Source organism: Ochlerotatus camptorhynchus, unplaced genomic scaffold (genome assembly GCF_037179485.1).
Source record: "Ochlerotatus camptorhynchus isolate MF236.1 unplaced genomic scaffold, CSIRO-AGI_Acam_v1.1 ptg000139l, whole genome shotgun sequence".
NCBI lineage: Eukaryota > Metazoa > Arthropoda > Insecta > Diptera > Culicidae > Ochlerotatus > Ochlerotatus camptorhynchus.
In genome coordinates this window covers 2,522,003-2,535,938 of record NW_027040629.1, presented here as the reverse complement: position 1 = coordinate 2,535,938, position 13,936 = coordinate 2,522,003, and the positions used below count along the sequence as shown (strand labels likewise).

The 13,936-nt window shown below is 38.4% G+C and overlaps 2 protein-coding genes across 2 annotated transcripts in view; one reads left to right on the top strand and one right to left on the bottom strand.

Annotated features, from left to right (window-relative positions):
- cv-2 (crossveinless 2) overlaps positions 1–729 on the bottom strand; it is a 243,186-nt gene extending 242,457 nt beyond the window's left edge. Inside the window, exon 1 of the mRNA XM_065221159.1 lies at positions 651–729. The gene's annotated coding sequence lies outside the window, so the exon portion shown is untranslated. The remainder of the gene's footprint in view (positions 1–650) is intronic.
- Positions 730–7,519: 6,790 nt separating this feature from the next.
- LOC135700616 (deoxyribonuclease TATDN1) overlaps positions 7,520–13,936 on the top strand; it is a 155,320-nt gene continuing 148,903 nt past the window's right edge. Inside the window, exon 1 of the mRNA XM_065221177.1 lies at positions 7,520–7,524. The gene's annotated coding sequence lies outside the window, so the exon portion shown is untranslated. The remainder of the gene's footprint in view (positions 7,525–13,936) is intronic.

Sequence of the window (13,936 nt, the reverse complement as noted above, 5' to 3'; positions counted from 1 at the left end):
GTATTTTGTGTAACCAAATATGGCCGTTCACAAAAGTTATTTATTTAATGCATTTGCATAAGAGAAAAATATAACATTATATGGCTGTAAGCAAAAAAAACCGAAACAGAAAGAAAAAACCATATTTTCGACATTTTTTTCTTCTCCATATAACTCGAAACCAGTAGGCTGTGGAAATTTTACGTCTTCTAAAGTGTTGTTTATTTTGTCAAGATAAACAACTTTGCTCAAGACATCAAGTCTCTAAAACGTCAGAGAAAGAAGTTAGATTGTGGGGCCATCTTTGCGGAAGAGCTTTGAACTATTTGTTTATGTCAATAGATGGTCCTTATTATGATGGGAAACTTTGCCCAAAACACCAAGTCGCGGAAATACATCGTTTCGGAGTTATTAATTTTGCTCCGTTAGATTTCATTCCTGGCCCAGTGTGCATTGGAAGGACGGTCAGAAGGTCTGACTAAAGCACTATTCATCTCGGGAATAATGCACTAAAACGCCATCATACCACCAAAAAATAATAACGTTTCGCGCCATCGCAATCAGGACAATTGCTATTCTTGGGTAAAACCACCTTTGATAACTTCACATGGTACCACCTTGACATTTAATCACGGAATCTCCATTGTAAATACCTGAATATATGTACATACCAACAAAGTAGACTATCCGCAACTCAAGGTACATTTGGACACCTCATGGATTCTGGCATCTGCATAATTGGATTGGACTACGGAAAATCTCATCATTGGCATGCATTAGATGAACGAAATCTATGCCACTACACTTGATTAGCTGTATCACTTTGAACACTGAACCAGTGGAAACTCCTTGTTTCACATGTATATGTCCCGCCGAAGTCAAACAATATTGGATCTAACATTGTAAACAACTGTCTGATCTGGACCGGTCATCAGTTTACCCACGGTTTATGAATGGGAAATACATACGGTCCTTCGGAATCCCCGCGGTTTATGAATTCCTATGGATTTTGAATTGACGATACTGCTTATCGTCACCACTATTGGCACTGGTCACCGTTTCATCATGCGAAAATCTCAACCACCAAAACAACCACCTGTTATCGAGTCACGCGACGAATCACTACTCATCTTATACTTCCACCGGATTGAATCACACACGAAGAGGGACCATCAACAGTCGTTTTGCCTGGTCAGTACACTTATTGGTATATGTCCACCGAAGCCTGGACATTGGATACTACACCCGTTAATTTGAAATTATCCTTATCATGTAAACAACACCGCACGATCCCGACACCAAGATAACAACCACCAAACAAGGAAAGATCACGAACACCGACTAGTACGGCATTGGAGCCCAGCACAGTACTAGTTTCTAAGATCTTCAACTGAGTCATCACATCTGGATAGTATTCCGAAATTCTCTTCTCTCCTAGTACTAATCATGTCTGTGTTTGACACGCAAATAAGGGATACTCGTGACCGGAATATCGTTGGATTCGTGTAGGAAAACTCACACTAATGGCTACGGCTACATTCGAAACGGACATCGATCACAACTCTCACAATGCAACCTGGTTCGAACAATTGGACGCTCTGTTGATATTTTGCAATGCCGAAGTTTCTCTGTTTACCACAGTGACTATCACCGATTAATCCTACCTACCTATCCATACAATCAACCTCGAGACGGTACAGACGATACACATCTATTCAAGCTGAACATTGTGTTAGGTCCTAAGTAACATTGACAGACTCTCTTCGTCGACTTTCTCTTTGCATCCCCACGGCCATGTAAAGACATTCCGAGGTATTTTCAACACGCAGATCGATAAAAGAAGCTTTTATCTAGCATCTATACGCCAAACACATCAAGAAACAGTTTTGTGTTCAAGTTATTAACGAAAGAGAAAGTCTACGAAGAGAATCAATCAATGTTACATAGGACCTGTGTTCTCTCGCGGCCTCTCTATTTACTACGGTGGACAAGTGGTCGAGCAAAATCTACCTACTTCAGAGTGATCCCCGATAGCACCAATGCAACGGTTGTATGCACACTGGTACAAAATACGGATCGCCAAGGCGCAAACCCTGGTAGGATTTAAACTCAATCCCCCACTGACACCCTATCACTATTCAAATTGTTGCTAGGGGAAACGGTTCTACGGTTCCATTCACTATTCTCGTCATTTGGTGACCACAAGCGTAGCAGACCCAATCTTCTGCGTGATACAGATGCTGTTAGGGACAACAATAACAATATAATCCAATTCGCATTTGTTTGGTCGGGAATCAATAGGTCATGGAAGTAATCATCCTCAATGTGAGCAGCAGGTGCTCGTAGAACCCAATGCGGTTTACCTCCCAATAGTTTGGTTGGCCTACGAAAGAGGTCTTAGGCTAGACCTACCGTTCTTAAACTTCACTTTGGTTGGATGATTGGATAATTTGGATATCTGATTATAACTTCATGGAACCCGAGCGCTACTAGGAGTAGTGCTCAATTTATAAAAAGGGACAGATGATTGGAATATTGTTTGTCTGGTGAACAAAGACGTTTCCCACGGTTGACAATAAGTATCGTCTTTCAAGAACCCGTTGTCGACGGATTCGATAGAGATTCAATCCAATGGGCCCGGAGGAATTGAACAACATTTGAGCAATAGGATGCTTACACGTCCATCATAATAAGTTGCTGCAACATGATTGTGACTGAAATAAGTTACACATAAGTAACCACAACTGTTCAGTGATAAGTGTGCTGCTAGGGTAGGATGGATAGCGGACTCTTCCCAACACCGTTTCCCAACCTAGCACATATATCTTCCACATAAAACATAAAACAAACAATTTACTTACAACACTTATTACATATTTACAAATTCCATTACACATCACACCTAACATATTATAAATCCTTGTGCCTCTACTCCACTCAGCTTCCTAAAGAGTTGATTCTGATCAAAATTGACGGGTTGACGATGTGAAGTCGCCAAGTAGAGATGTCGGTGGGAAAGCAACTTGACATGCGTTACACCTGTCATTGACGCAATATTGTGGGTCCCGTTTTAGATCAGGGTGAGGTTACAACTGATAAAACAAAAGCCAACCGAGAATCACCAATCTTGTTTTCATTGATGGTCAGATTGTCAAATAAATTTATTTTAAATCTACTTATCTCCTGTTCTTGAGTCTTGCTTCATGTTTGCATCTTTTGTTGGGCCATCCTTAGTTTTTTTTTGCTATTTTTTAAATAACTAACAAGAAACCATTAGAAAATATAAGCTTAATATAGGCTTAAGGCTGTGAACTTTAATATGTTTTGAAGCAGGGTGCCTTCCATTCATTTTGACTAAAAAAATGTTTTAGGAAATTATGGAATAATACGATATTATGATGGTATTTTGTATGTGTAAGGAACAAGACAAATTTTTAAAGTTTGTGTTTGACACATAAAACCTGTAAAATTAACTTTGACAGAGCCACAATGAGCGATTTTCTGATCGCCTCTTCGCGAAGAGTGAAGAGTGGGTAAGATAAATGACAAAATCGCTTATTGCGACTCTCATGCAGCAACATTGGCTGGCATTATGTGTCAAACACAAACTCCACAATCTTTTCTTGTTGCTTACACAAACAAAATATTATTGTAATATCTTATTATTCCATAATTTTATAAAACATTTTTTTAGCCAAAATGAATGGAAGGAACCCTGTTTTGAAGTAATGAAATGGGGTTGTTAGCGGAATGCTTAAATAAAACAGCAATTCCATTTAATTAATTTTGGTATCCATAACAGATACGTATATCAACTACAATGTGCAGTCTCCATCAGTGTCATTCCCACTAAAGAACTTATCAAAATCTAAGTACTCATCCCTAGGTAAAAAAGTCAAGATCACAGGTATAGTTTCATTTTTATACCTGTGATCTGACTTTGGATGTGCTACACAACTTATTGATGGAATATTGCATATTTCCTGATTATAAGTAGCATTTTCCAATCCGGACACTTTTTCACGCTACCATTAAGGAATTTTTTGAGTAAAACTTTTCAAAATTTCATTGAATCAAGAGTGTATAGAATCACAGTAGGCATTGGTTGTCAGGATAAGTTTATTTATTTACATCATGGCTTCACCGGAGCAAGCACGTCGCGATTCGATCTTGCACGCTCGAATAAAAAATCCCAGGCGATCTGCTCCTGGCAGTTTTTTATCAAATTCATGAGCAAGAATCGTATAACTCGGTTGACCGGAAGAGTGCCCCAAAAGAATGTAAAATCAAAAAGAAGTTGAAATTTTCCAATTAGTTTCTTGTCTGGCAATAGTGCGCTGAAAAGCAAAACTTTCGTTACTTCTGGGACCATGAACCAGCAAATTTACCAGAAGGAGTGCCTACGGAAGAGACCATTGTCTTTTCTGCAGCAGCATGAGATGGATTACTCAAATTCCACCAAACAGTAGTACAGCAAAAATGGCGATACAGTGGTACCCAAGGAGATGAATCCGGCCAATACTCCGGAACAAAGACCAGTTAAGGAATACTGGTCAATTAATCATGTTTTGTTGTCTTTGACATCATCCACATCCAACGGCGCCGGTGGTTTAGTGGTAAGCGTGATTACCTCTCACCCCAGCAGGCCTGGGTTCAATCCCAGTCGGCGCCGCCGGGATGTTCTGAGGCATAACATCTCTGATCACGATCGACGGAAAAAACAAACCAAAGGAAAAAAAAATCATCCACATCCAGAGAGCCAGTCACTTTCGAATGTATGGGAATGGTAGGAAACCATTTGGAAATGCATGAAAATTTTCAGTTTTTATTCATTATCGTCTTTATGGGCAGTTTAAGATGCATGAAAATTGCACGAGTACATTACTATGGTGATAAGGTAAACACTCGTTTATTTATTTCCTTCTGTGAAAGCATATTTAGTCACAAATCGTGGATTTTCTGATATTCTCCATACTGCAGAAATAATTTTCCTCCCACTGAAGGGGCGCCATCTCTCGGATCTTCAGTATAGCTACTACTCAAATCATATAAATAATTGTGAAGCACATACTGGAGAAAAAGGGTGGAACTGTAATTTACCCGAAGGATTTCTAGCGAAAATAGAATTTGGCAGCTAAACAAGAGGGAATAGGGCTCGTGCAAAAGATGATGGACCGTGTACGAAGAAAAGTTCGAGCAACGGTGAAAAAAACCCGATTTACATGAAAGTAGATTTTGGACACAGCTTACGGAAGTGTGCTATTTTGATAGTATTGACTTTTTGCCCCAAGATCTCACTAATACAACCTTGCTAGTGAAGCCGTGTAAAATCGATTTGTTTATTATTTTCAACCACGAAATCAGCTGTCAAAGTGTTCGACATGACAGCGGTTTGTTTTCTATTTTCAACCAGTAAAATGCATGTATTAGTGAAACTGCTCACTAATACTAACGGTGGTAGAGAACTCTATAGCAAGTGACTTGCTGCCTTCGGCAAAGTAGTTCAGATAAACAAGACCTATTGGATGGTGCACAGTTCAGTTCAATTTTGTTACCAGGAATGTTAGTGCACCTTTGATGATCGCAGTAGACCACGCTTGAAAGTTGACATGTTTTTCTTTTGCTGCGTATTTTTCGTCAGCGAATTAAATTTGTTTTGCTTTGAATTTGTTAATGTGTGTGCTGAAATTTAGTTTCAAGTGTTCATAAAGTTATCATTTAGTGATATATCATGTTTTTCCTGTGTTGAGCCAAATTTGATAAAAAAAGAGAAGAATATAGCAAGTGAAAAATAGAAATATGCAGTGACAAAAGAAAGAAGCAAGAAAAAAGTTTGCCTTGAGTGATTCGGTTGACCTTGAATTTAACCTCCAAAATCTACGTCGCAGCTTCAGTTCTATTGTTTGGTGTCGGTTTGATTGCCTCTCGGGAGCCCGGTTCTCCGAGTTCGGATGCCACACTTTCGGCGTGTAGTTCTATTGAGAGATTCGTCACCGTGGACGAGTTTAACCCGGTCCGGTTACCGAATTAGCCCAAGAAAGAGCTGATAATGTGTCCGTCGCAAGTTTTGGTGCTGATTCGGTGGCAGACTCAGAAAGTTTTCCGCTTGCAAAAGTGCTCGACTGCTGGTCTCTTGCCAGTGTCGGAGATTGCGACTAATCTGAAAGATGCCTCGCTGGATACGCCCAAGACCGGACGGGGTGCAACTGGTGGCCGCGAGGGGTTCCTGGGAAAGCACTAGACGCAAACATCCTCCCAGATGACCATGGCAGTGCAAGAAAATTTGTGTTCGGAACTACGGAATCCATGGATTGGAGGATCAAATTAACATGGTGAGAGCAGTCCAAATACTTTTTACAATAAAAAAAAAACCATAAACTAAATACGTTCCAGGATTCAAAAGAACATTTTGAAACTGAAAGTATGTGCGTGTAATACTAATATCGAATTTATAGAGGTATTACATAAATGCGGGGCTTATTGTAAGTGAAAGTAACGGAATGAGCGTGACTCTCCAGACATTCTGGAATGGGTTACTGGATCTGCAAAAGAGCTATCACTTTCTATCTCCTAGACCAAAACTGTCTACAATGATCATAAATGTGACATTGTAGAGAGAGTTCTTCCATAATAACACTGCCGGTCAGTGGGGATAAGTTGGAATACACACGTACACACACACAGGAATGTTAGTGCACCTTTTATATAACGATTCTTTAATTCGAAATTGTGATTATTTATTCATATTCATCATATTGATTACGTCCCAACTGGAACTTTGCATTTGTCTTCATTTCACTTGTCGTTGAGTTACTCTGCCGTCGTTACATGTAAAATGGTGACTACACAAAAGTGCACAGCTACAAAGCAAAATTATGCTGGAGGTGGTTGGGTTCGATTACCGGTCCAGTTAAGGAATTTTTCGGATTGGAAAATTCCTCGACTTCCATGTGGATAGAGTATGATTGTACTTGATACACAATTATACTAATGCAAAAATGTTTTTTTTTTTATTCTTTATTTAGGAGATTTTTAGCCGTAGGTTCATCTCCGTGTCAAAAATGGTACAGGAATCGAAAGCTCTCATTTAATAACTGTGGAAGTGCATTTAGAACACTAAGTTGAGAGCACGCAAGAAGCTATTGGCTATTGGAGGACAAAGGATAATAAAAGGTATGAAAATAGTGCCATATTGTTTGCAAACTTAAATATAGGTCCATTCCTTTTTGTAAACGGCGATAGAACAGTTCTGTTGTGCGTTTAAACTATATGTTACTGTGAAATATTCCAACTGACTTTCAATTTACAGATAAATTACAAGCTGAAAGTCTGTTAACCCAATTGATATTCAGTTTATCTCTCATAATTCTGCAACATCAAAGTATGCAATGGTATACTTTGAAATATTTTAGACCGGTTTTATTCAGTTATTGAAAGTTGGACTTGATTTTGAATGTGATAGGGTTCTGAGTTCTGATTTTGAATTTTGAAAATTGAATCGTCAAAGTTAGGGTATTGTATGACGCAATATTTTAAAACTTTTAATAAATAATCGAATTTTGTACGATATTTAATTAAAAGTATAAATCATGAATTGTATGATTATTATTGAATTGAGCATCTAAAACAGCCGCGTAGTCCTACGTCAATAATGTGGTCGTGCTTCGGTCACAACCCTTAACTATTTGTTATAAATCAGGTTAGGTACAGAGACACCGTGAAATAAATGCAGTGCACGTTAATAAATAACCAGACGACAGAAGTTTTGACAATATTTTCATGTCAGTAGGTCATATGAATAAAAGACATTCATCATGTTTGCAAGCATTAAAAGAGATGTCGCTATCTGCGTAGTGTGATTATTTCTCCCGGACCAAAAATTAGTGGCATCGGGAGTGATAATTTTTAATTTCAGTTTATTTACGCGCTGCAAGGTGCGTGAAAGAGGTCGGCACGATCGGTGTTGATATCGACAGTGTACCAAAAGTGCTTCTGAACGTGTTTCGCAGTTGGGTGTGGTGAAATTCGTGACTTCACGGTTGATTTTCATTGAAAATTCCGTATCACAAAATTGCTCACCGAGTTTCCTTTTTTTGCAGTTCGATGACGACGGGTTTGCGATAGAAAAATAAGCATCGGGAATGTGCACCCGGATGTATTGATATGGTGAGTACGTTCCAGTTGAAGATTGTTCTTAGACATTTCTTGATTGCATTTTCGAGGGGACGTCCGGAGAGCTTTGAGATTTGGGCGTTGTTGCTTTTGCGGGCAGACGCGTTGGTCACCAGTAAGGGCTACCAGCATATGAATTAAGAGGTATTCGAAACAAAATTGGTAAGAAATGTCCATTCAAATCGATTTAATACAATTGAACAAATTTCAAAACTACATACATACGTGCCAGATTTGGAAATAATATGTTTTGAATCTGGAAGTGTGTTTATGATACCATTATCCATTTGATAAAGGTAGAGTGAACATGCGGGGCTTATTGTAAGTAAAAGTAACCTCGGAGTGGTCGGGAATTACCAGGCATTCTGAAATGGGTCACTGCAATAGAGCTAACACCTTCTAACTTCCGGACTAAACCTGCTTTAATTTAAAGGTAATAAAAAGCAGTTTTCTTCCATAATAACACTGCCGGACAGTGGGGGTTAAATTGTACACACACACACAGTAGGCCATATGAATAAAATAATTTACTTAAGGGGTTACGCCTACCTGCAAACTTTCAAAAAATCGATTTTTTTTTATTGTCCTAATCGAAAGTATACAAAGTCAAGAATATTTCCTCAAAAGATCAAGTTGATCCGATGAAAATTGTGAAAGTTATGCGACGTACAAAAATATTCACTTATAGTGGACTAAACCCAACTTGAAACTTTAAACGCGATTATCTCGGAATCATATTTTCAAAACCGGTGCCAAAAATTTCTCGAAATGTATACATTCGATTCGTCCGATTCGTTTTGATTTCTGTTCAGTACTATTTTGTGCAGTCCACGATCGTTCGGATTTCGTCTATCATTTAATTTCGATTTTTTACAGCCGATCAAAGACAAATTTTAAGGATCAAAAATCGGCACTTCAACTTTGCAAGGCCGCCATTTTGTCAAAAAAATTAAAAAGAAAACCGAACGATCAAGGACTAGTTTAACACATGCTTAACGATTTGGCATGGTTTTTTTTTATTTCAGATGATTACATCACAAACCGCAGTTGGCACCGCAAAAAGCGTTTTTTAGAATATCGTCCACGGGGAGCAGCCGTGCGGGGCACCAGAACCTCGTTTTTACAGCATCGACTGATAAATGCACCATTTAATGTGCGTTCAATAAACGGCAGAAAACCGATTTTCAATATGTTGCGTCGTTTTCGAGAAAAAAAAAAATCCAAACTTTCGCTTTTTTCGGTCTTGCAGGTAGGCGTAACCCCTTAACTCGCTCCATAAGAAAAGCAAGGGAAAGGAAAAGAAATACTTTTTCATACTGCCTAATGTTTTCAACAATATGTTTGCTAGGCTGCTCCTCACTTAAATTGTTATGTGCGATTAAACAGAATGAAACGGAAACGGATACTTAAACTAATGAAGGAAAAATCCGATCATCTTTTGAAACTATCTCACGTTGTGCAACCACCTAATGACTAATGAAGGCTATACGGCATGAATTTAGTATGTTATGAGTCAGAAAAACATCTGGGAAAATATTTGTCACATCGAAAACGGATTGGTCATATTCAGTGTATTCTGAAGGAGCATTCTCTACTTCTAGAAACTTTTCATGAACAAAATGTTTCAACTTTAGGTGATGATTCTCTTAACATGTGATTTGAATTACTATTTTTGGAACAGGAACTAAAATGTAAATTGTCTATTTTTTAAATAAATGCTACCATTTTTCGAGCCATTTTAATGCTGGTGTTTTGAATTTTACCGTATATCAAACATACTTATTAAAAATGCATATCCTTAAAAGTAAACAAAACATGACTACAAACTATGCATTGACATGCGGAAAAACAATGCTTAAGTGACATATTTACCTACTGTCAGAGATAGGGAAGGCAAGTGACGAAAACGAATCTTAATAATAATTCAATACCTACATCCATTTCAGTTTTCTTGTAGAATGGCAAAATCTCCTAGCATATCTCGAAACATATATCGATTGAGTAATATCACTCATATTTCTTTCACTTGTTGCATTGTTATTCTCACTGCTACCAAACCCATTTTCTGTAGAGAAAACATGGTCCTACTAGTAGAAAACGCAATCAGATAGCAAAATTTATTGGTGCGATATGGTGACAGATCATAATGTTTACACCTAACGGCAGCCCTTACCACGCGCCAAGATAATCTGAATGGTGGCAAATTATAGCACAATTAATCTAGATCTATTGCAACTAGTGGCGAGTTTTCCCCTGTTTGCGTCGCCTAAGGACACAATATAATACCACGCGCGACATTGTTCGGCTTAAAGTGGACATACATGTAAGGCTTGGTAGTCATAACTAATGTTCACGTGGTACATGCATTTTTTGTTGCCGTCTGGAGCAACAGACATGATATCTACCTACTATCACCTCGGCGCGCGGCGGGCGACCTGTTGCACTTTTAAGGAAATCAAACTGCCTGCCAGTTGTACCACTTGCTGCATGCGCCGGCGCGAAATTATCATTGTACACTCTATAAAAGGTTAATTGATTGAAATTCACAAGACGCAGCCTGATCGCAAAAAATGCTGGACATTTTCGCTAACAAATGACGTGTCGATATTTGATGACAAAAGTGTGTGCTTGTGTGCTTTCATTGTAAATCAAGTGGTCGTATTGGCATTCCAGAAAGTAAACAGTATGGCAATTCAAGTTTTTTGTTTCTCTCCATCCCTGCAGCTCAGCTCCAGACACAGGCAGCATCATGCCATAAGTTCTTGCAGATTGCGAGTGTGCACCACTTACTTCGTTTGTTCGTATTCCTACGAAATGTACATGAGTCAATCTCGGCTACGTGCGGCATCCAAAAAGTCGACGTCAGTCCATGATCGAGCGCACGAGTGCTGTTCTTTAGAGCCATTACATTAAGACCGTGGATGCGTATATGGTCTTTGAAGCGCCATGGACTGAAACACCCGGCGACATGTACAGAGGGGACCCCTTCGCCGGAACGGGCTATAAGTCTCGCAAAACATGTCGTACCGTTTCATTGAACAAATATGGCACAACGAAGAGTGCGTGGCATCTGTATTATTCTTTGACTATGTTTGAGCAAATTTGTCCCGGCCTTACATGTTACTTCTTTTGGTTCCTCAATTTAGTGCAAATATTTGGATACCTATATTATACAATTTCAAATATTTAAATTGCAGTATATTTTGCACAAATTTAATGAGTTTTTAGATCTTACTACAACAACACATGAAAATACGTACGCTGCATAGTGCGCCATTGAACTGCTCTGCGCTGTTTATTTGTTTAATTCCTCTGATTTTGGTTTACATGAATGTGTTTTAAATGTAATACTAAAACTATTGCAGCATCCTCGAGGTTATAAATCTTCTTGTAAAGAACCTGGAGATTTCACCAAAGTCATAGAGGTCTTCAACCAGCGAAAAGGTTCGGATACATGAAGTGAGTGGCTCGTAAGAACCGTAGGACGTCCGATCAAGTCTGGTCAGCAGCAAACACGAAGACTTCTGCCTTTATATGCCTTTGCCTTACTATGCGGGTGCATCAATTTCACCATTCAAAAGCGTTGCAACGAGAGTAGCTAGCTGGACTTTTTGGCGTCGCTGCAGCGAATCGAGTCCTAAAAGCCGGCATCGCTTGGAATACGGAGAGAGATTTTGAGGATCTAGCCAGGGTAGACTTCTGAGCGCAATACGTATAAATCTACGCTGAACACGTTCAATCCTGATGTCCCACGGAGGAGTCCAAATTACTTTAGCATTTTAAAGTATTGGTCGTACCAGTGCACAGTAGAGTGCTTTGAGTCGGTGAGGATCGGGGATATTTTCGTGAAGAATCCCAATTGACAGCGGAAGCAGAACGGCAGTGGCAGCGGAAAAGCCTGAGTAAGCCTACTTGTTGGATTAAAAACTAGTTAGAACCATAGGGTTGAAACTGTTGACGTTTTTTACGACACTCACTTCGTTGTCATGCGCGATAGTCTGTTTTTATCCGTACTCTCATGCTCTACCGTTGTCTCTCTTAAGTGGACCCTACACGATTGCTTTTATTGACAATAATCGTATTGTCAATACATTCTATATTGACGTCAATACATCGAGATTGACAATATTTCTGAATTCACATTATCAATATTATTGATAATAATTCCCCTTCGCTTCAATATATTGATGCGTGTGGGGTTTGCTTTACATAACACAAACGGCAGAACAACATTCGAGCAAAAAGATAATTTTAAAATAACTATCATATGACATGTGTGATTTCGTTCTAATTCCTCAATTTGGTGTAAAGTAAACCATTTCTGATCAGAAATGTTATTACTAGAACATCGTTGCTTGCTATTTTTAGAATTCACACAAGCCTAACATCAGCAGCTCTTATTATGAGAAAAACTAAAATACATACTTTCGTGAAGGTCTTCGGCAACAGTGTCGTATGACAGAGCCAGTCATATGACATTTTAGTTTCAGGGTGTCTACTCAATCCAAGGAATCAAATTCCCTGAGTTTTCCAGGTTTTTCCAGGTCGAATGAAAAAAATTCCAGATGCATACAAATTATAGACATTATTATTTTATCGAACCCCCCCCCCCTGTTTGCTGGTGTTCACACTGCTTGCACATGTCAAAAGAACTGTCAATTTAGATTTCAAAGCAAAACTGTATAAGAAATCAAAAGTAAATACTTCCATCATGAATTACCGGAAAATTGCTCTAGTTGCGGCAGACGTATTTGCTTTTATTATTTTAAATAAAATGAGAAAGAGAAGGTGAACTTTGTGGGGTAGGAAATGGTTGCTCAGGAGGAACACCGGCAGGAATTTGGCGCATATTGTCCATCAAGAGCTGCGATATGAAGATGAAAATGGATTTCAAAACTTCGCCAGGATGTCGATACCAACTTTAGACAAGCTAGTGGGAAAAGTTCTCATTAGATATACATGATTCCTTGAGTTCTGAAAATTTCTGTTAACAACTCAATTCTGCAAGGTCTTCAAACCTTCTGACGTCCCTGAAGTTTTGTTTCTGTTCTCCGGTAAAATTTCTTTAAAGATCAACAATCTTTCCTGACAATCTGCAAATGTCTCGGTAGTTCTACAGATTTCTTTGAAGTTCTGTGTGTCCTTCAGAAGTTCTGCAAATTTTTCTAAAAATCTACAAAGTTCCTGAATCCCTGAAGATTTAAGATCCTTGAAGATCAACAATTATCTCTGATGTTCACAAAATTTCTAATAATCTACAAACTTCTCGAAAGTTCTGTAATTTTCTCTGCAGATTTTTATGATTCAATGAATATCTGCACATATTTCTGAACATCTATACAATTTTCTAAAGAATTAAAAGATTATCTAGAAATTTTTGAGCTTTTCGGAAGTTTTAGTAAGTATTCTGAAGTTTTTCTAATTTTCTGAAGCTGTGCAAATATCTCTAAAGATCAGCGAACTTACCTGAAGTTCTGTAAATGTCTTTCAAAATCTAAGAACCGCAGTAATATTCTGAAAATTTATTTAAACATCTGCTAATTTTTTAGTAGATTTACGACCTACCCTCTGAACTTTTCTGAAGTTCCTTAAATTTATTTCAAATTCTGTAAAGTTTTCTGAAGTACTGTATTTCTGCTCTAAAGATCTACGAACTGTCCTGAAGTTCAATAAATTTTACAGTAGATCTCGGAACTTTTCTTAAGTTCTTTAAATTTCTTTGTGGATTCTTGATCTAAAGATCGGCTAACTTTCCCGAAGATCTGTGAGTTTTGCAGAAGTTTAG